This window comes from Haliaeetus albicilla, chromosome 14 (genome assembly GCF_947461875.1).
Source record: "Haliaeetus albicilla chromosome 14, bHalAlb1.1, whole genome shotgun sequence".
Taxonomy (NCBI): domain Eukaryota; kingdom Metazoa; phylum Chordata; class Aves; order Accipitriformes; family Accipitridae; genus Haliaeetus; species Haliaeetus albicilla.
Window position 1 is genome coordinate 17,644,321 of NC_091496.1, and position 22,295 is coordinate 17,666,615.

The 22,295-nt window shown below is 36.3% G+C and overlaps 1 protein-coding gene across 4 annotated transcripts in view; it reads left to right on the forward strand.

Moving 5' to 3' along the window:
- Positions 1 to 22,295, forward strand: part of TBC1D22A (TBC1 domain family member 22A) — a 189,146-nt gene that overhangs the window by 7,476 nt on the left and 159,375 nt on the right. The window lies entirely within an intron of this gene.

Consider the following 22,295-nt stretch of genomic DNA (forward strand, 5'->3'; position numbering starts at 1 on the left):
TAATTAGATAAGAATACTTTCCCAGTAGATGCAATTTATGGGTTTGAGTAAGAAATTTTGGAAGGGAGTGAAAGATAATTTCCACATTTATCAGGAGTGCAGTCACCCTGACTGTGACGAGAATTTAGTCAATGTTACTTAAAAAAACTGTTTGGTTTTTTCCTTATCAAACTTTCTAAATCTTACACAGAAATATACATAGGAATATGAAATTTGAATATATTGCTCTTGATATTATTAAAATGTGAAAAATATCTAATAAGCTCTCAATATTCTTTCTTGTAGATATCACTAAATAATGCCTTTTCTATGTGTTTTTATAGGAAGCTTGTCCTTTCTCTTGCTGTACAAACTGTGATGAGTACAGAATTTGAAGTTGTGTGAATTAGAAGTCCAGTTTTGATTTTTTGTTACAAACTTTTTGACTTCTGTACCTGGGATGTATCCAGTAGCATTTCCTAATAAATCGTGTATTATTTATAGATATTTCTTAGTGAAAGAAATGAACTCTTTATTGATGACACGCAAACTCTTGATGATCATGAAGCTGTTGGTAGTAGGCCATATGTGATGGTAGAGCTTGGACTACATTATATGTATATAGTAGGGGAAGGGTGTGTATGCATATATACATATGCAAACATGTATATGCATATGACCACATGTACAGTTCATCAGAATCTGGTGTGTGCATGTATGTATGCATTTTTGGGAGATGTTTGGCTTAGCTCCCTGTTACAATGAATTCTATGTTTAAAAAGGATTCTTGATTTATAATGACAGTAGTAGCCTGGCAAACTGTTGTGGGTTGTGTGTGGTGGTTTGTTTTGGTTTTTTTTTTTCTTCAGAGCAATACTGTAAATGGACTAAGGTAGAACTACGTTACAGGCTCCAAGCTAAGATTTGTAATGAGTAATGAAGTTACAGGTAGCTATTCTGTTGCAGCTGGCTCATTCTCTTTGTGTGTATGTATGTGTGATGTTGTGGTATGTGTGGGTCTTTGTATTGTGTTAGATCCACAGATAGTTGGGTTTTGTTTGTCACGATGAGTTGAATTAGTGAGTAGTTGTCTTGGAGACATTTTAGCAAATATTTCTGTTCATTTCTTCATCTAATAGTGTTGGTTTTGCTTGGAAGTAGTAGTAACTTGGAAGTAAAGTATTTCTGTTGACTTTGTTTTCTTGATATAGTTTTGCATATTGGTGAAAGAGATTATGCGATGAATCCTTTCAAAGCAATATGAAAATAAGTTAATCTGTGGAACTGAAACAATGTCATGCGCATTTTCAACTCGAGGCTTCTCTTTTATCATAATGTAAGAAATCAACATAGACTAAGAACACAAATTAATACAAATGACCTTGAAATCCTTTCAGTCACACTTGAATAATCATTATCCCATAAAGGCAGTGTAAAATGCAATGTTAGTCTTGTATGTCAACTAGAGGTTGTGAAAGAGTGTGTCCTTTCACAAGAAAACTCTCAAAAAGATGGATTATGCATATAAATTTGTAAGTGAAGATTATTTTAGCCATTGAAGTCCACTAATAGATTTTGGACTTGGGTTTGGTCCATAGGTTGAATACTGTGAAGTTGTAGAACCCACATATTTCTATCAACCCCATCAAATTATACACTGAGCAAAATAATATACCAGGTATAGACTGCTATTCGGATATGAATACACTGGTAAATATTACATAACTAAATCATGACAGAGTCACTTTCAAAGTTTCTGTGTTCAGTTTTATCCAGCAGATGCTTATACACACAATTAGTTACTAGAGTGAGGCACAATCTAAGAACATGAACTAGGAAAGGAAGAAAAAAACCCACCCTAGTATTCTCAGAATATAAAAGAAGTAATACTTTTAGGTTATTTAGGCTCTTTATTCATAAATAATGGTTATTTCCATGGCTCAAAAGTGCCCTTAACTCGTTTTTAATATTTTGTAGAGCTGAACTAATAAACTCGCTCTTGTAATTTGTAATTGCCCTTGTAGTTGTTCTGAGTCTTCCCTTAAGCCTTCCTAAACACGCTTTACTTCTCTGTCCTGCAGGCATTTTTGTTGTTTGCATGATAAACAGATGCAAATAGTATGCCTTATTTCCATTTGGCACTTTTTATTTGACTGTTGCTATGCTGTTATTACCTCTAATATAAATGGGGAAAGCATAATGTGAGTTGGATGTCAAGAGTAGTTATATGAGAAAAACCCTCAGTTCCTATAGAAATGTTACTTCTAGGTATATGATGTGTGCTGTAGAAGAGAAGTATTCAAGGGCCCTGACAATATACCTTCAAGCAGTCATATAACACAAAGAATGGGGAGATAATCTCAGAAAGTTAAAATTGGAGAATGAAAGCTGCTAAACAAGCTGAACCATGTTATGGCAAGAAATGTGGGCTAGTAGGAGCCTGTTGTCAGAAACAGTTTTGGTTGGAGAGGGACTTGAGGTCTGACTGCTGTCAGTTAGATCATATTGAGGTATACTGGGTGCAAATTGAGGAAGCAGGATAGAACTGGAGAAGGCAGTACAGCTGTGTTTAGTAGACAACTGCAGAGTAGACTGTAGGGCTTATGTGTCTGCATAGCCCCCTACTCCTGTTACTGCACGCCAGGTTATTCAGCGAGAACAATTTATGCTAGTTGTTTTGTGCAATCAACCTGTGCTTATGCTTGCCTTGCAGTCAATTTGATGTAGATTTACTTCATTTCAGGCCTTGTCTTTCCTCGTAATGGACCTTGCGTTACTGAATGAAGATGGACTGTGTGCTTGTAGAATCTTCTGCAAACAGTTGGTTGCTTTAAGAGGTGGCGAGGGGATGGGACTTTAACAAAGCAGCATAGGGAGTGTCTCTGGGAAGAAATATCTCTTTTTATCAACAGACCACTGTTTACATATTTGAGAGGGACAGTGCTGTTATGTCTGTCTGGTGTCCAATTTAAGTTTAATTCTATTAAATTTGTTAGACTTGTGTTTTTAAGTAGCCTTGTACGTCTTAGGGAGCCGTTTACTATGCATACGCAATGTAAGCAAACTGTTGATAAAATCAGACTGACTTATAACAACAAACAAGTTGTAACCTCAGCATAGCAGATATATGATGGGTTTTGTAATATCAATTTAAAGAATAGCCTATTAAAGCACTTCCTGAACTCCCTCTTTATCTTCAACTAATTTTCTGCTTTTTTACACACATGTAGCTAATGAATATGTAATTGGATGTCAGAAACATGTATGTTTAAATCAAACAACAACCAACAGTAAGCTTGGTATACTGTGTTCTCTTGATTTAAGAAAGCTTCATAACATTGTAATGCTACTGTTATGCAACATAGCATGTTATCAAAATTTTCAAAGACGAAACAGCTCATTTCTTAAGATGTAAAGTTGTTCTGCGTGTTAAGGTGACTTTTTTTTCTACTTAGTCACAACTTATTCCAAGTTGAACAATGTAACATATTGAAGTTTTAGCATACTACCTTGGTAAAAATAATAGAATGCCCTTATAAGAGCACCCATGGAAATGGTAAAGCATTCCTATCTTAAATTTACTTACATTGCTGTATCCTATATTCACCTTCAAAAGCTCTGTTTCATTGCACTTCTTTAAAACTCACCTATTTCTCTTACTCATTCTAACAAAATCTCTAAAAAGAAAACCTTTGCAGAGAGCACTACAAGCCGCTGAGTGGGGTGCTCTCTCCTTAGCCAGTCCTTTGCTACAGAAGTAGTAGATAATGTTGTGAAGTCTTCACAGAACATATAAAGAATAGCTGAGCCTTTGATTAATCTGATAGCAAAAATTAATTCCATAATTTTACAGGATTACAAATTGTGTAATCTCAGATTATCTCATAACAGTAACTGGTTGCCTCTGTGTACTATAATAAAAGAATTCTAGGGTGGTTCTCCAGCAATGAAACTTAGAAAGAAAACTTATTAGATGTGTCTTTTTTTCTCATCACAGTGGTCACCCGTATTGTTGCAGCAGCTTGAAAAGTAGGATTTTCCTATTTGTGCTTGCAGTTGTTTATACATTCTAGATCTATATTAAATCTGATTAAACATAGTAATTGTTTTTTATTTATGGTTCATAAACACAGTAGTCTGTAACAGCAATCTGTTATGTCCTTTAAAACTGTTTGCCAAACTGATGTTATGGAAAATTTTCAATAACTTTATAAAATGTATTAATTGAAATGAATGTGATTAATTTTGTTCCCAGCTTCATTAATTTATCTGCACTGAACTGCATAGTGATTTCTCTCTATGTTCCTAGTCCATCCATATAAATTTGAATTTTATTGCCCCCTGCAGTTTTGAATTATCTGGAATTGATCACATTAGTGCTTATTCTTCTTGCAGTTCGTTGAGATACAGTATAAAGTGAACATGTCCTACTGCTGCTTCATGTGACATGCTAATAGTCATATCTATCTTTTCAAACTATTATCACCAAAAGGTGTCCTCTCTGATTCCTGTTCTGTTCTAGTTACCTAATCTGCAAAACATGCTTGCCTTTTCAACTAATAAACAAGACTAATAAAAAAAGGTCAGTACTCTACCAGTAGGCTTTGGAACATCTTTTTTTTTTAATTAAAAAAAAGTCTTATGAAAGAAATCAGTGCAAAATATCCATAAATGATTCCATATATTAGTTGCTTTTTTGCAGAATTAGTATTTAGTCTTCCTATTTTCTATGGCTTGGTCTCATAACTTGTGGTTTCAGATCATAATGAGCGTTTATTCTGATTACTGTTTTAGTGGGATATTTCAATTTAAAGGTATTAATTTATTATTTTTAATTGTAACTAGGTGGTGATCGGTTCTTGAAACAATTTTGAGAGGATTTTGCGTAGTTTGTCTCCTGTGGATGTATTTATCTTCTTTTGTAAAGATATTTGACTGACATAGCAATCATTGCATTACATAAACGTTGGCATTTTTAACTGGTTTGCTCTGTATTGGATCAGTCTTTAAACTTTTTTTTAATGAACTTTTTATTTTCTTCCAATTTTTCCTCTGTTTTCTGTACCTTCTCTGATCTCAGGTTTTCAGTGTTTTGTGGTTTTTTTTTTTACGGTTCTGCTTTTACACCCCTATTTCCTAGCATTCAAAATACCAGTTAAAACAATTAATTTAGTAATTTAGGACTGCTGTCAATCCACTCATCCCCCAACCTGTGCTGATACTCGTGATTGCCCCAACCCAGGTGCAGGACTTTACACCTGGCCATGTTGGAACTTCATGAGGTTTGCCTGCGTGCACTCCTCAAGCCTATCAAGGTCCCTCTGGATGCCATCCCTTCCCTCTAGTGAATCAATTGCACCACTTGGCTTGGTGTCATCTGAAATTTGCTGAGGGTGCACTCGATCCTGTTGTCCATTTAATTGATGAAGATATTAAATAGTATTGGTCCCAGTGTGGACCCTTGATGGACACCACTTGTTACTGATTTGCACTCAGAATTGAACCCTTGACTGTAATTCTTTGGACATGGCCATTCAGCCAATTCCTTACCCATCTAACAGTCCACCCATCAAACTCGTATGTCTCTAATTTAGTGGGAAGAATGTTGTGGGGGACTGTATTAAAGGCCTTACAGAAGAATTGTAGCTGGAATCAATACTTTCAAGTAGGAAAAAAATGTAGATTTGCATTGTTTTCTTTTAGCAAGGATTTGTTAATTTTGACTTGAGCAAAGACTCCTTCCTGTTCCATGTTCTAAACACTACCTATCATTGAATTAAGTTTTTACTGGGGGGGGGAAAACCCAAACCTAAGACTGAACAGCTTGCAGATCCTATTAACAATAGTCTTCCCCTTTTCTCAGTTCTCAAAAAGGAGCCTGTACCCTAAATCTTTGCCCCCCCCTTTTTTTTTTTGTCAGGAGCTTTGGTATTCAGCTATGACTCAATTAATGAACAGATATGGGACATTATGGACTCCACAGAAGAGCCCTAGTTCTAAGGTTCTGGACTTCTTTCAGGAAATACTTGCCTATAAATCGAGGATCTCTTATCTGATTTTTGTTAATATCAATTGCAGCAGCATGGCACAGAGAGTAAAACTGTTTCTTTTTGTGCTGAATTTCACAGAGAGCATTCTAGGTTAAAACCGTTGATCTGAACACCACTCAAAAAGAAGTGTGCTCTTAGCACAGTCTTTAAAACTCCCATGTTATACTCATGGCAGTAGGTTCCTTTCAGCAAGAGTGGAGTTCTGTACTAATTCTGTTTCCAAATGGGTTTGGATGTAGAGCATTGCAGTGGGACCATAAGTTCAGCTGATGCGAAGGGGTTACTGTTTAAAAATAAAAAAATAAAAAAATCCCAGAATTATCATACAAATTCCTGTGTACACACAAGATTACCTTGGTAGTTACCACTAACTGATCATTGAAAAAAAAAAAAAAAAAGGTAATTAGACAGCATTCTACTACAAATTGCAAAATTCATTAATTAAAAGTTTTCTCATGTCAGTTTAACTTTTAGCTGAGTTTTTAGGAGATCATATACTTCTCATTGTATTGATTGGTGATCAGGTGTTCAGAAATCATATTTAAGCCTGAGCCATGTGGTGGACAAAATGATTCAGAGGGATGTTTTACTCTGGATGAGCTGGGAGAAAGAAAGTTACTATATGATGAAGTATTCTTGTAGGATTTTTTTTGTGTTTGTGTGTTGTTTTTTTTTTTTAAATTATTTTTCTTCAGCGTGCTGTCTCCCTTTCTTTCCGGATAGCATCATGAAAGCTGAACTTACACAGGCACTATGTGAAATTGCATTATCATAGTAAAAGAGACTTGGGTGGGAAGTTCAGTGTTGCTTGTGGTAGTCACAGACTCTCTGAGGGAGCAGCCTTGCCTGCTTCCCACAGCATTGTGCAGATGACACAGCAGGGGAGGAACTTAGGGGAATGGTACTAACAAGGCTTTTGAGAACTTTGAACTTTTTGTGGGCTCTGAAGCTTTTGAATATCAAGATTAGCAATTTACATCTTGTAATGAGTGGTACATTCTGCTTATAAGTCAGTTTACCAAGGCTCAAGGAAGTGTAATTCATCCTGTATGTTTTCTTGCCACCATCTCTTTCACTGCTAAAAAAAAAAAGAAATGTAAGTTATAGTTAGTTACTTCATTAGCAAGAAGTCCAGAACTGGAAGATAGATATAAAAATATATGTAAAGCAGTTATTGCCTGGGAAAGTAATCACAATGGAGCATGTTTCACTGCTGCCTTCCTGATACTGATTATTGGTTATATATGCCCTCACCTGTGTCTTAGCCGTAATGGACAACTACGCTGGAGATGTAGTGCATGTTCGCAGTTACCTGAGAAAACCTTACGTGGATTAGAGGTTATGGGCTAACCTTTTACAGGAATTTGATGTAATAGAGATGGGAAATTAGGGAAAAGCTTTTAAAACCTGTCTTGAATGTTTTAAAAAAATGTAGCTATTTTTGTTTTAATCGAATCTTAACTCCAATGATTGTATTGGAAATACTATTTTCAGTTTAGGTATAGATAAGGTTCTTTGACAGCTAGGTGTTTGTTCTTGGTTAATGCTGACAATTAAAATGAGAGTAAAAGGATTTCTCATGGTACATATTAGCAATTTTTCATTTTTTGTGAACTGTGAGGTAAGTTCAGCTTCTCCATCTCCTCTAGTGCTTGACCACGAACTGAAATTCAGGCTTGTTACCTGTTTTTCTAAATCTGTGAAACAGGAGGAATCCACTACTGTCCTAGTAGTCTTCTCACTTTGAGTTGATAGGCAGACACTAGCTCTCCTTAGAGGCAGGAAATACTAAAATACCAGATGCCTGAAAGTGGCATGGAATGCACTATGTTAATATGAACAGAAAGAGCCAAATTCAGTAGTTGAAAGGCAATCTGTAAACAATTTTGGATGACCAAGTCAATTCATTTTGCAAGATTGCCTGCTTTTTTATTTGACTTTACCAAGCTCAAATTTGAATGCATATGGAGGAAGTGATCCAAGAGTAGAACTGTAGCTCGTTAGGTGTATTCCATGTGAAATTCTTTGCCGGATCAGGATCTTCTTTATTTCATACATTATGGAGTTTATCAGCAGCTTTCCTCCTAACTCAAAGGTATTGAGGGAAATTATAAAAAGAAAGGAAGTCTTTGCTTTTCTTATGTGGTAAATAAATGGACATTGTAGGTAGACCTGTTTTTTTTTTTTTTTGTTAATGGGGGAAGCTCTCTAGTACTAGCTCTTGTGAATAATTGCATGAAATTTGTGGCTTGGTAATCTAGACGTGTATCTATTAATCCTTGTTATTTTAGTTGTGCCTTTCTTCTGTTATAGTTTCACTATGAAGGACCAGTGTCAGATTGCATTTTTCAGTGTAGATATTGCAACAGTGGGTTTTTTTGTTTGTTTTTTTTTTTATAAAGTCTGTTTTGGAGGAGTCTTTTCTTAATAACATGAAGCTTTACTATTGTAATAAGTAAATTTATGCCTTGATTATGTGTTCTAAATGCATATGACTATTCAAAAAAAAAAAAAAAGGTTTGGGGGGATGGAATATAGCTGACACTGTCCAAAAGTAAATAATTATTACTTGGCTGTTCACTTAAAAACTAGATCTTTCTTGTGATTGGTCAACAGACTGCAAAATTCCATCTTCTCCCCAAACAGGAGAAATAAATACTGTCTGTTATTTCTAAATAAGTGGCAACATTGTCTCCTTTAATTAACTGGTACTGTAAGTGGTATTTCCTATTTTCTCTATTTCTGTATAGAGAGATACCTTAGTTCTACTTAGAAAGTTTGTCAGAGACTGTTTGAATGGCTTTAATGTAAAAATAAAAAGAGTTGATGGTGCACAGAAATTGAACGTTGGAGGAGAACTATGAAAAACTATAATGCCGTTTAAAATCTTCTGCTGGCATAGTTGTTCTCTATTACTTATTTTCATAATTTACATTGCTGGCTTCAATTGTTGCAATTCTTTCTTAGCAGTTTTATTAATCTTCCTTTTGCCTTAGTTTTCCTAGTTTTCTGTTCACTTGCTTTCTCATACCTTCTAACACCAACCTCATCTACTTCTGCTTCTCCAACTTTCTATGTGAAATAGCGGACAAGATGTACTTTCCTGCTCTTTTCTCGCAAAGGTCCTGAAAAAGATCTTACCCTGTATTTACAACATTGGATTGGACTTTATTTCCTGTCTTCTGCATGCATTCAGAAGAACTCATTGTTCCATTGAGAAGATTAAGGGCAGTGTTTGCTTAAAAAAAATTTAATGAAGTGCCTAACAGAGCTATTATGCATTTTGGAAACCAGTTGCTCTGGTTGCCATAGTAATAACAAGCCCTCTGTTAAAGCTATTTTCTATATGTACTGCCTGTATTATAACATGCTGTTGGGGGAGCTGCAGTTCTGTGCATCTGTGCTCTTGAAAGAATTTTCCAGCTTTGTGTAGTTAAATTATCCAAGGAATTTATGTTATAGGAACATAAAACATGTAAATCTAGTTTATCATATTGATTGTGGGGTTCTTCATGCAGGCCATCACTTCATGTAGCTGTTTACAGTAATCTCAATGAAATAACAGCTGTATCAAAAATGAATAATGCATACAGAGAAATTTTGAACTCCTTTAATATTTCTTGACTCATTTTTTATTTATTTGTAACTGATAGAATGATGAGCTTGTAGTTCCAAGAAAAATACTTGTAGACTTGGTTGTTTCCCCTTGTGTGTTTTAGGTGTAATGGGCAATAGCTCTAGTAATAGCTTATGGGGTTAGAAAGCTGGTAAATTAATGGCATGTTTTCTTTGTAGAATACCCCATGAAGTATTTATGCAATATGAAGAATCTTTAAATCTACTGCAGTAAAAGGATACTGTCCTAAGATTTCTTTTAGAATAATTGCTTTCAACTTTTTCTCCTTCAGAGAGAGAAATGTACATCTGAATGTGTGGTAGTAAACCAGATATAACAAGTTTTTCCAAAAGTAAATAAATTATATAAATTTGAAGCATTTCCATCCACATTATCCCTTCATAATAAGATTCCTAACCCAACAATGTTTCTGCAAAAAATAAATGCTGTGTTCTAAGCAGAAGTGACAGTTAGCTAGTGCTACCAAATGGAAATATTTTTGGTCTAAAATCTATGGGGTTTTATAAATATTTTGATACTTATTGCTCACAGAATTATGTAAAATAATGAGACAACTGAAAGAGTAGCAACTGGGGTTCAAAGTGTTGCTTCAGAAAGTATCCTTTCAATCTGGGACAGAGTTTATAGACAAGGTTTTACAAATACTGGTTTTGGATCTGGCTAATTTTGGCTCTGAATCAGTTGCTTAAACTTAATTCTGTGCTCGCATTTTTAACAAGTGATCATGTCTCTGATAAGAATGTTTTACAACTGCTCATTTTGAAAATAATTGTTCTTGAATTTTAAGAAAACGTTAATCATTTTGAAGCAAGGATTTTTTTGCAGTACTATCTTGATTGAAAATGTGTGTCTGATTTGTAGGTGGCATTAAAACTCCTTTGTAGAAATCCTGTTCTGGGGAGCATGTTCTCCAGCTCATAACTAGGACGTCTAACGCCTTGGGAAATCTACACGGGGAGGGAGTTAGTATAATGACAATAAATTGGAATTATGCTTTGACTAGGGAGAATGTAACATTTCAACCAATGACAAATAGTTTAATGGTTAATTAGATATTAAATAGAGGACAAGTTTCAAATATAAGCACAAGTACGTTTCCTTAGTACTCAAAGTCTTGGTTGAGGATGGATTTCTTCTGATGCCTTAATTTGAAGTGTTGCAAACTATGGGTAGACATATAAAATAAAATAGGTTTTTATAAGACAGCAATTTCCAAGGTTGAGACCTTCATGCCTGTACTTCTATACTGCTGCATTATCTGCATAAAAATGAATAAACTTACTGTGTAGTTGGAGTCTATTTGTACACTACACAGCAGAAATGTGGTAGCTTTAGATTCGTTCTGTATTTGCCCCTAATTTCAGTCTTTGATGTTTAGCTTTATTAGAAACAAAATTGAGAACACTTTAGTAGCCAAGGACTAATATGGGGAAAAAGGCATGCCCATGACATCATGGGTATAGAAATGCTTTGAATATTAAAAAAAACCCAAACCAAACAAGCACCAAAACAAAACCAAAAACCCCCAATAAAAAAAAAAAAGCCCACAGCACTTTAACACAAGTCTTTTCTTCAGAACTATTGTGAAGGGGTATCAGCTTGGCCAAGACACTGTTGTGAATGAAAATGGGATAAAAAAGCTGTGAAGTTCAGATGAGCTTTTCTTTGGAAGAAAAACTAGAATTCAAGCTCTAGTTGGTGTAAAATATTAGCCATTCCTACTGCTGTGTAAACAATTATAGAAATCAATGTAGAGATCAGTAGATAGCAAAAATTCTTCTGTTTTCCCCAATTATAGTTGCGTTTGGATAGGTTCTGTAGGAATGTTCCCCTCAAAGCAGTAAGATCAAGTAAATTGGATTTTGTATTCATCCTTTGCCTTAATTATTAACAATAATTGAGTAAATATGTTTCAGAAATTAAATAAATTCTGCACTTAGACTCTTCATTTTGACCATTGGATGCTTTTTCTGCCTTTGGTGTATAGACAAAGTTTTTTTTGATGGTTCTTTTCTCTTCTACTGATCTTCCTTCCTAAAGATGACCTGGAATAGGAGTAGAGTGCTTAGGTGTTAATGAGGAGAGAAAGGCCCTAGTTACACTTTCGGTTGTTGGAAATTGATCAGAGAAGGCTTGTACATTGTGTATTAACAGCAAGTAATATATACCAGGTTTATACTAAGTGCTATAATATATAGTGTAAAATATAATTTCCCTTCTTTTGGATGTTATACTAAACTTTATACTAAAATGAAGTAAAGAAATCAGACTTCAAGGGCTAACTATAAGAGTCAAACAGCTACAGTATTTTGGTATGCATACAGCTCCAGCTGCATCATTGGACTTTCTGTCTTTCAATTTACCTGCTTCATCTTAGCAAGTTATTTTTGGCATCTCTTTCCATTAGTTGGCTTTCATCCTTTTGTTTTGTGAATCCATTGGAATAGTCACACATGATGGGGGGAAAAGACAAAATTTTTCAGGAAAGGAAAGAAATGAAAACTTCTGCTGGTGGACAGGTTGAAGAGATAACAGGTTTCCCGTATAGAAAGCTGACAGAAGTTAGACAAGTAGTGCTTCTTTTTCCAGCCTCTCTCTCTCTCCCTCCTCTCTGTGAAGATGTAGCATCTGTGGATGTAGGTGAGGACTATTCAGTCTCTTTGAAACTGTGAGATGGGTTCCAGGTTTGGAGCTTCTGTGGCTGTCAGGAGCCACATGGGGCTGGTGACAGCTTTCAAGGCCAGACACTCAGGCATGCGCAGATAAACACAAGGCATTCTGCTTTCTTGGATGCCAGAAAGGATTCAGTATCAGATGTTGTGTGAGCTGATGTCTTGTCTTGGTTCTTATCATGTCAAGGCTGTTTATAAGAGCAGCATATCATACCTGTTTTCTTAACACTGTTTTGTCAAGTGTTTCACTTGCTGCTGTTTCTTGGAAAGATACTGGTTTTAGAGGTCTAATCAAATAGTTTTTTCATTGCATGACATCTTTGTGGATTTATTTGCTCTTAGGTCAAGCATCTGACCTCTGTCAGGCATTTCATATGTTTTTGTAGCTCTTTTGTGCTCTCAACAAATTCATTTCTAACTATTTGCTCCCTTAAGCATGCCGTGTGTTACATATTGGGCCAGTACGGAACTTTTTTTAAAAAAGGTCTTTTTATCATGTGTTATATGGAGAAAATTCAGCCTTAAGTGGATTTTCTGTTACAAGGTACTATAGAATATGAAAGTACTTAGCACTTCTCGGTGAGAAAGTTAAACGTTTGGTAGGGAACATGGAAGGAAAAGGGAAGAACCAGGTGTTTAAAAGAAAAGCTAATGAAAATTGGATTAAAAAAAGTGATACTGTGGCAACTTACAGACTAGAACTTGCACAGGCACTGGAAGCAGGGACAGGTATCCTGGTAAGAGTATAGGGATGTTGCCTGGTTGTGCAGGGATGGGGTCAGGAAGGCCAAGGCACGGCTGGAGCTGAATTTGGCAAGGAATGCAAAGAGTAATAAGAAGGGCTTCTACAGGTACATCAGCCAGAAAAGGAAGGTCAAAGAAAGCGTATGCCCCTGATGAACACGCCTGGCAAACTGGTAACAACGGACAAGGAGAAGGCTGAGGTACTCAACCCAGAGTCCTGAGGAAATTGGCCGATGTAGTTGCCAAGCCACTGTCCATGGTATTTGAAAAGTCATGGCAATCAGGTGAAGTCCCTGGTGACTGGAAAAAGGGAAACATTGCACCCATTGTCAAAAAGCATAGAAAGGAGGACCTTGGGAACTACTGACCTGTCAGCCTCACTTCTGTGCCTGGGAATATCATGGAACAGATCCTCCTAGAAGCTCTACTAAGGCACTTGGAGGACAGGGAGGTGATTTGAGACAGACAGCATGGCTTCACCAAGGGCAAGTCTTACCTGACTAACCTAGTGGCCTTCTGTGACAGAGTGACTATGTCAGTGGACAAGGGAAGAGCTACAGATGTCATCTATCTGGACTTCTGTATGGCCTTTGACATGGTCCCCTGCAACATCCTTCTCTAAATTGGGGGATATGGATTTGATGGATAGACTGTTCGGGGGATGAGGAATTGGTTGGATGGTCACATCTCCATCTGGTCATTGAGTCTCTAGATCAGAGACAAGTGGTGTTCCTCAACAGTCTGTATTGGGACCAGTACTGTTTAATAACTTCACCAATGACATAGATGGTGTGATCGAGTGCACCCTGAGCAAGTTTGCAGACCACACCAAGCTGAGTGGTGTGGTTGACATGCCTGACGGATGGGATGCCATCCAGAGGGACTTGGACAAGCTTGAGAAGTGAGCCCATGTGAACCTCATGAGGTTCAACCAGTCCAAGTGCAAGGTCCTGCACCTGGGTTGGGGCGCAACCCATGGTATCAATACAGGCTGGAGGATGAGTGGATTGAGAGTAGCCCTGCCAAGAAGGACTTGGGGGTACTGGTGGATGAAAAGCTGGACATGAGCCAGCAATGTGTGTTCGCAGCCCAAAAGGCCAACAATATCCTCGTCTGCATCAAAGGAAGCCTGGCCAGCAGGTTGAGGGAGGTGATTCTGCCCCTCTACTCTGCTCTGGTAAGAACCCACCTGGAGTAAGTGTCCAGCTGGGGTGATAATCATGAAAGCTTGCTACTACACCTGATATGAATTCTTGCATAGCCTCTTTCAGTTGTAATGTGTGCTGTTTGTCACTGGCAAAATGCTAGTTAAGCTCACTGCAGTGAAAAGTTAGGACCAGAATTTTATATGATTTTTAGAGTAGTCTGAGATCCTGGAATTTTGGAGGACTGTGATGTAGGGCAGGAGTCCGTGTTGGTGCAGAAATGGAGTTTTCACATACCCAGGGCTAATGGTTTGTGATGAAATTGACTTAACTCTCAGATGTGCAATCATCTGTATATCTAACATTTTCTGTACTGAAAGTGATTACCGTACCACTTATGAAAGCAAAAACAGAAAGAAAAGCCTTGAGAAAGTTGAGAAGGATCCTGTATGACATGATAACAGAGTAGAAGAGGTTATCAAATACAATAGAAAGTTATTAAATACAATCCAAAAGGTAAAGTTCTGTGTCAAATAAGGAGAGTAGAACAGAATATAAATCCTGTCAGGGTAAATGCATGAAAGCATTTCTAAAAGAGAGTTTGAGAAACAACTTGCAAAAGGCATAAAAACTAGTGTTAAATGCTTTTTCTCAAATATGTTGAGAGAAGGAAAATTGCCAAAGATTCTGCAGGCCCAGCAGGCAATCCAGGTGTAAAAAGCACACCCAGAGAGGATAAGGCTCTGGCAGAAGAACGTAAATAATTGTATAATTTGTGTTCAGCATGGAAGAATGTAGGGACATATTCACTCCCAAATCCTACATTATGGAGAATTAGTCAGAAGATCTGTTTCAAATAAGTGTTATGTTGTAAACCAGAGATGTTTTGTCCTCGGTGTACGTTTTTACTTCCCTGTCCAGTGCTGAGATTTTCTTCTAGAAAGAGCAGCCCTTTGAAACCCAGTGCCATAGGATATGTATGTTATTGTTTGGAATTACATGACAGCCAAAGCTATCCCTAATTAAAGGAAATGTATGTTCATTGCAGGATAGTGTCAGGAATGAAAACTGATTTCTCTTGAAACTTGCTGAAATAAAACATTATTCCTCCTTTCTCTTCAATTATCAAAGAATGACTCCTTAGTTCAGTAAGTCCTACAAGTAGTTGTTTATATTTAGCCTAGAAGCAGAGGTTTCATTTGAAATAGTGTCATAATTTAAATTCTCTTTGTGAAAACTGTCTTTGCTTGGTCCTGAACATAGTAGGAAAGCTCAGCTGCATCACAGGACAGGAAGTTTTACTAGAATAAGCTATATTCCAATTTCTTTGTATAGTTCCTATCTTTGGCCTTAAATGAGTTACTTAAGAGTAAGTAGAATTTTTGTCCTGGATGATTTGTCACTGATTTAATCATATGCTCCACATTTCCAATTCTGACAATAGATTTGCATCTTGTTTTATGCTTGCTTGTTTGTTTGTTGTGGTTTTGGTTTTTGTTTTTTTCCCCTTCTCTTTACATGGGTTGTTTTTAGAGGTTAGCACCCATGTTTGTGCATTGATTCCTGTTTGGGTTAAGGGAGGAGGAAAAAAAAAAAACAGTAAGGTGAAAGATTAGAGAGATTTCATTGGGGTGTACAGTTCAGAATGAGCAGTTGATGTTACTTCAAAGTAATAAAAGTAGTTTCTGAGTTGCAACTTATTTTCTATTTTCTGCATATACTATGCTTATTACATAGTTTGTAAATGGTGTGATTGTGTGTAACAGTAGCCAAAACTCGAAGCTTTAGCAAAATGATTGTGTAAGGAAGTAGTAAACTGATGAATAAGATCTGTTTCCTTTCAGCCAGACTACTAGTGACACAAACAGATCAGATCAGGTAAAGCATGCTTGTTCATCAATACTGCATAAGGACTAGTGCAGCAGTATGATGCACAGTTGGAGATCACTTGTATTTGAAGTCTTGGGGCCTTCTTTGTTATTAAATCAACACTGGAGCTTATAATCATGTTCTGTGGTGGAGGAGAAATACATATATAATTTGTAGATGTGTTTAGTTAAGGCAGATATTATCTCTTTTATTTATTTATTCATGAACTATACAAAATACCATTTTTCTAGTGTTGTTCATATTACATGCTTACTTTGCCTTTACTTGTTCTGACTGATTCCTGACTTTTTGGGTTTTAGAACAATATAACCGGTGATACAGTTACTTATGATTTAGCACTTGGTAGTTTGTGGATTTACTTGACATCGAAACATGGGTGAAACTGAAACTTGTTGCAGATGCATTAGGACTGCAGGCAAATGTCTGAGCTGCTGACTGCCCTGCTTGGAGGCTGAGCTAACTGCCTAGGGTGTGGAGAGCTACTGGAGGCGATGTGAGAAATTGCTGAACATAATAAACAACAGTGTGAGAAGCTGACAGAAGTTTTAGATGGCACCCTATGGGATGCCTGGATTTCACAAGTAGTAAAGGGGGAATTGTGTGAGAAATATCCAAACAGTGCCATTGCATGGAGGGGAGCACTGTGGCCACTTTGGAATGTGCAGTGTTACAAGACCAACAGTGCCTAGGTAATCATTTCAGAAATACCAAATTTGGCTATAGCTGTAGCAAAACTGGGATCACTAAGGGAAGAAATAATTGGAGTTGATGGTTAATTTAGGGCAGAGAAAAGGAGGTGGAAGGGTGGTGGAAAAAGATTAAGTAATGGGAAAAATGGTAAGGTATCTGACCAGGTGCTGTCCGGGGGTACCTGTTGGGCAGCTCGTGCTTGATTATTGCAGCTGGAGTCTGACAATAAACGAAACCTGTTAAGACCATACAATACAAGTCAAACCTGCTTCAGCTGCCAGGAAGACCGAGGGGAGAAGGACTTCCTTGGCTGGCAAGGGGACACCTGGGCGGGTGGATCAAGAATCCTGTTATCACTGGCTTAGTGCTTCTTCCAGGCCTGCTGTGGAGGCACTACTCCATAACATGATGGTGGCTCTGGTCATTCACTGCCCATAGTATTAGACTGGGTGGTAGTTCTTGCTTTTGACAGTCTCTTGAGAACTTGTAGTATTAGAATAGTATCTTGTCTGCTTTTGTAGACTAGAAAATTGGAATTGCGTGTAAATCAGATTAATGGATCCATCTTCTGGTTGCTTTGGAAAAATTGCTAAAGTTGCTGTGACCTAAAACTGTAGCATAAACATGCCTTTTAATTGCAACACTGTTCTTGATCTCAGACATCTATTATGAAGTTGGCTGTTTACGTTCTTTGGAATGCAAAGATTTTGTTTTAACTTGAACTTCTTGGATAAATGTCTATTTAAGGCCAAGTGTCAAGATCTTCTGAAGATGATCACTTAATGCCACAATAACATAGTAATTTCTCTGTTCAGGAATTCCTGTGTCCTTTGTTCTGCTGCTCACCATCTCCCCTCTCCCCATCCTGAAAAACTAGTCTCAAAGCTATCACCATAAAGAACAAATTCCTGAGAGCCAAAAAGCCCATTCCAAATAGTAACGTACTCAGGCTTTTGTTCTGCTTTGAAGCAGCAGACTGTTTTTCATCTTTTCCTGATGTAAAAAATTAAAATAAAAAAAATAAAATTCTATTTCTTGGTTTTCACTTCAGTAGTGTCCATCTTCCTGCTTTTCTTTGAAAGTCTCCTTAATGAAGCCTGTTTCTGTCCGGCTGTGTGCTGTATTCGAGCCTTGCTGTGTGTTGTGGCAGAGCTGTTTGCATGTTTTTTTTTGTCATGTGTATTCTTGGGCTTTCTTCAGAATCCATTACAATCTATTGTTCATGACATCCCATAGCTCTTTGACTTTAGAACTGCTTTTTGTTTTCTGTTCTCAGTGTATCAGCAGCCAGTCTCTCTGCCATTGCACTTAATGCATCTCTGTGCCCAAGCCTAGGTTTTTATGATGAATGGATAATCCTGGGTGCCATTTCCTATTTAGCCTCAGTGAAATTCAGCAGTCACTTACTAAATACCAGAGAATTTCAGTTGCTTATTACATCTCTTTCCCATTGAATCCCTTGTGTTTACAGTGACAGCATACTCATGATGAAGTATACTTGTTGTGCCAGCCTGTGATACGTAGTTAAATTTAAGCTTCACCCTTTCTTTTAATCAGTGTTTATAGTCTGTACAAGTTCTGCTTTCATTGTTTCTTTGAGACTTTGGTTCACACTAAACTCTAGTAGTATCATACTTTTCTAATGCTACTGATAGTCATTCTGTATTCTTCCAGTGCCTATCAACTCCTTGAGATGAAGAATAAGGGAGGAATTTATTGGGATACCACCAAATTCCTTCGAGTTATGTGTATAAGCATGATTTCATGCTTCCTCCATCCGTGCATATTTAGTGTGCAGAAGTACTGTGAGCTGCTTAATGTTTTTGAAAGCATATGCTGCTGCTGCTTATATTTTGCTTAGACTCTAATATATTAAAACAGCTTTTCCTGCTCTTGATATACTGTATACCCTTCATATATATCTCAAAAAGCTGTGGAAGAATAATATATTTCTATAGTAAGTTGTGAAGTGAGACAAAAAAAATTCTTGTTTTGATTTACAATACAGAGAGAAGTAATGGAAACAATAGTTCTATTCAGTAACTTTCAAGCTGATGGTTAAAAACACGTGGATTTTATATTATAGAAAGAAAACTACTATAACATTACATATGATGTCTACTTGCTTCATAAGATAAAATACTTTCCTACAGTGGGATAAATCTTTTAAAAATAATATAATAGGAATAATCATGTTTACAAATGCAAACAAATTTGAACTTTTAAAAAAGTTATTGGGTAAACAGACTGACTATAGTTCATGACAGCAAAATTGCCTAAGTTAAAAAATTAATTTAGAATTAACTTGGGGTTAGAATTAACTTGATACTTAAGACAAAAAGCGTTCTTCCAACAAAAACTTAAAGGTAAAATTTTCTTGTGAGAAGTTTTTATAGCAGGACAACTGTGTTCAAAGTTAACTTTGAAATAAGGAGACCATATGAAAAAAAATCTGCAAAATTTGCTGTCTAGACTTCATTTTTAGAAGCCCTATCAGCATTCTTGTGTTTGTAAGTTAGCAACAGAAAATAGCCCAATCTTAGGGAGGTAACATGACCGCAAGAATAATCGCATTAAAACATCTATCTTGTCTTTAATAATTCTGGTGTATTTAAATGTAGTTTGGTGATATACTGATCCTCTACAGTAGCTTGTCTTTGTGAAACTGAATAGAATTTTATTTTTCTGATGGGAGTTGTTGTTACAGGCTTTAGGTTATAGAATAGTAATGAAGGTTTGGACTTTATGTAATTTTTTTCCTTTCTAATGCACATTCTTACATGTTAATTTTAAAACATCCGTGATGCAGAAAGTTGTAGTTAAATTTATCATTATAGTTTGGTATAAGTAAGAAAGCATCAATCTCTGGGATTATTCTGAGATGAACAAAAACCAGGTTCCTTTGAAAATATTTTAAATAATTATTTAGATTTTATTTTTTTAAGCTACAGTTCTGTTTTAAAGATGGTACCAGTTTTTAGTTAATAATTTAAGGTTTTCTTAACTATACAGTGAATTCTATTGGCTAGCAATGAAGACAGGTCTGGAATTTCAGTTGATGATTTGAGGCAGGATACAGCTGAAATATGTAGGGATGAGGGCCACAAAGGAGGAATATAAGGAAAAAGGAAGTCTGGAGAAGAGGGTGAAATGTATAAATGGGACTCAGGAGTGATCTGTAAGTAGGAAGTAGAGGTTAGGAAATTAGTGTTGTAAGCGATGAAGGTTTTCTTTTGGTTTTGTAGTCATGCTGCTATCAAGGAACCTTGGTATAACAGTGAACTTCATCATTGTAACTACTATTTTGTATGTATCTCAGTAGGTGCTCCTTCTGAGGTACCTCTGTGCTTGGAGAAGGGGAAGTAAAAAGAGTTCAGTGCCTTGCCATATCTAGATCTTCTCTGAACCTAAAGTGCCTCTCAGTCTGCCAGTTTGGGCTTCCCTGACCGAAGCTCTCTTGTGTTTTTTGTTTTGGAGCTAGGACTGGTAAAATGAGCTTAAATTTATTTCTGTCTGATAGTGTATGGGTTTTTTTTCCAGATTAAAGAGCAGGCAATAATTCGCCTATGCCAATTAGTAAAGAGGGAGGGGAAGAACTGTCATTACGATTTTTGCGCAAAGAATACTTGTGGTAAATGATCAGCATGTTGGATAGGGATGGACTGTAAATAAGAAAGAAAATAAAATGTAGTCAGTTACAGTGAGTGTAGTTATTAACTCTGTATTATATTTAATCTTACTGTTAAAGACATGGATAGGCTACAAGTAAAAGGAAATACAAGGCTGAGGAATCTTGTTTGCTGGAAATCAAATAAGTCAGTTCGTATTGGGTGTGTTCTTGTACTTTTTCCTTTAGTATTTGGTATTCTAGTCTTTGGGCTGCCCAAAGTATATGACTGAATTTATCTTCAGTCATGTTAATATGATATTCCTAAATGGTTAGGTATTCTGCTGTTTTGGTACACTTACACAGTAATACTTGTCTAAATATAAATTGTACTGATAGAAAATAACTTTGACTTATTTATGTACTCTTGCTTTAACAAGGTGTCACCTTGATGTCCTTGTATTTTTTCTATAGGAAAGATATAAATGGGTTCATTTAAAAAGAAAACTACAAACAAACCATGACTTTAAGTCAAAAACATGTTAGGAGATTTTTTTTTCCAGTTTTTCCTATGTGTCAGTGTGGTTTGGCTTTTTCAAGGGTTTGAAATGTAAAAAAGAAAACCTGCTATTAATGAAACTTATTTTTGTCAAATACAATAGTATTTTAAAGCTTGTAGATGAAAGACAGTTTCATTGATGTTGTAAGAAAGTCAACCTTTTTCTTTAGACTGATTCAAGACTTGTGATAGACACATTCAGTTTCATATGATAGGCTTTTAGCATCTTGTTTCTTAATATCTGTTTTTTTTCTCTGCTTTTTCTGGGTTTCTGCTCTGGTTTGATTCTAATGCAGCATCTCGTCACTGTTTTGCTTGGATTTTGGTGATGTAGCCTCAGTGTTCCAAGTGAGATCTCTCTGCAGCCACTATTGTCTTGGCTGAGGCTGCTGCTCAAAATGAGAAGGAAAACATAACTTGTTGAATGCAGTACTGTAAAGCTTTTCTTACTTGAACAATTGTTGGTAAGCCCATGTCTGTTTGGAATAGTCATGATTGGTTTGAAGTGACCACCGTAAAACCACTCATCTACCTATGACCATTGCAGTCTTTCATTTCTGCCTCCTGCCAATTTTCCTCTCTCTGTATTTTCTGTAAGAAAAAGAGATGGTAGTATGAATTCATTCAGCTAGAATTTTTTTTTTTTGCCATGACTTATTTCACTTCATTTTGATGCTGTCACCTCGTTTTAAGACAAAATGGATTTTACAAGTATCATTTCTTCTAGCATGTATCTAAAGTAAAAATAGGGCATCTTAATGATCAGGTAACTTCATACTGCAAAATCCAGGTTACTGGAGCTTTTTGTTTGCTTTAGTTGATGCTTCTTTGAGAAACTTTAATTCCTAATTAAGAAATACTTTTTTTTCATTAACTATTTAGCATTGATACACTTTTAAAATCAGATTCCTTTTTCTTGGAATATATTATATATTTTGTAAATAATGTACTGGTTTCAGTGGACTATGTTTTCTTTCCTGGTTAAAAATAGTTGTGAATGTGTCTAGAAATCATTTGCGCTATGATAACATACCACACCTAACATGATAATTTGTATTTTTTGGTATTATAGATGCACATTTCTTTTAGAGTTGTAGAAGGAGGGTGGGGGTGGGAGAATGAAGACAGATGTTGCTAATAGGAGTCCTTGTCTTAACAAAAAAATAAAGAGAATATGCATCTATAAATGGCCAAAGTCCGTCAGTTGTGATATCCACTCAGAAAGTTCTTATTCTAATTACTTTCTTCTATGTTTCATTTTCTTGGGGTGGGTAGGTAGACAGAATGTTTTTAAAGGCTTTGTCGAAGTGTAGAATTTGGAA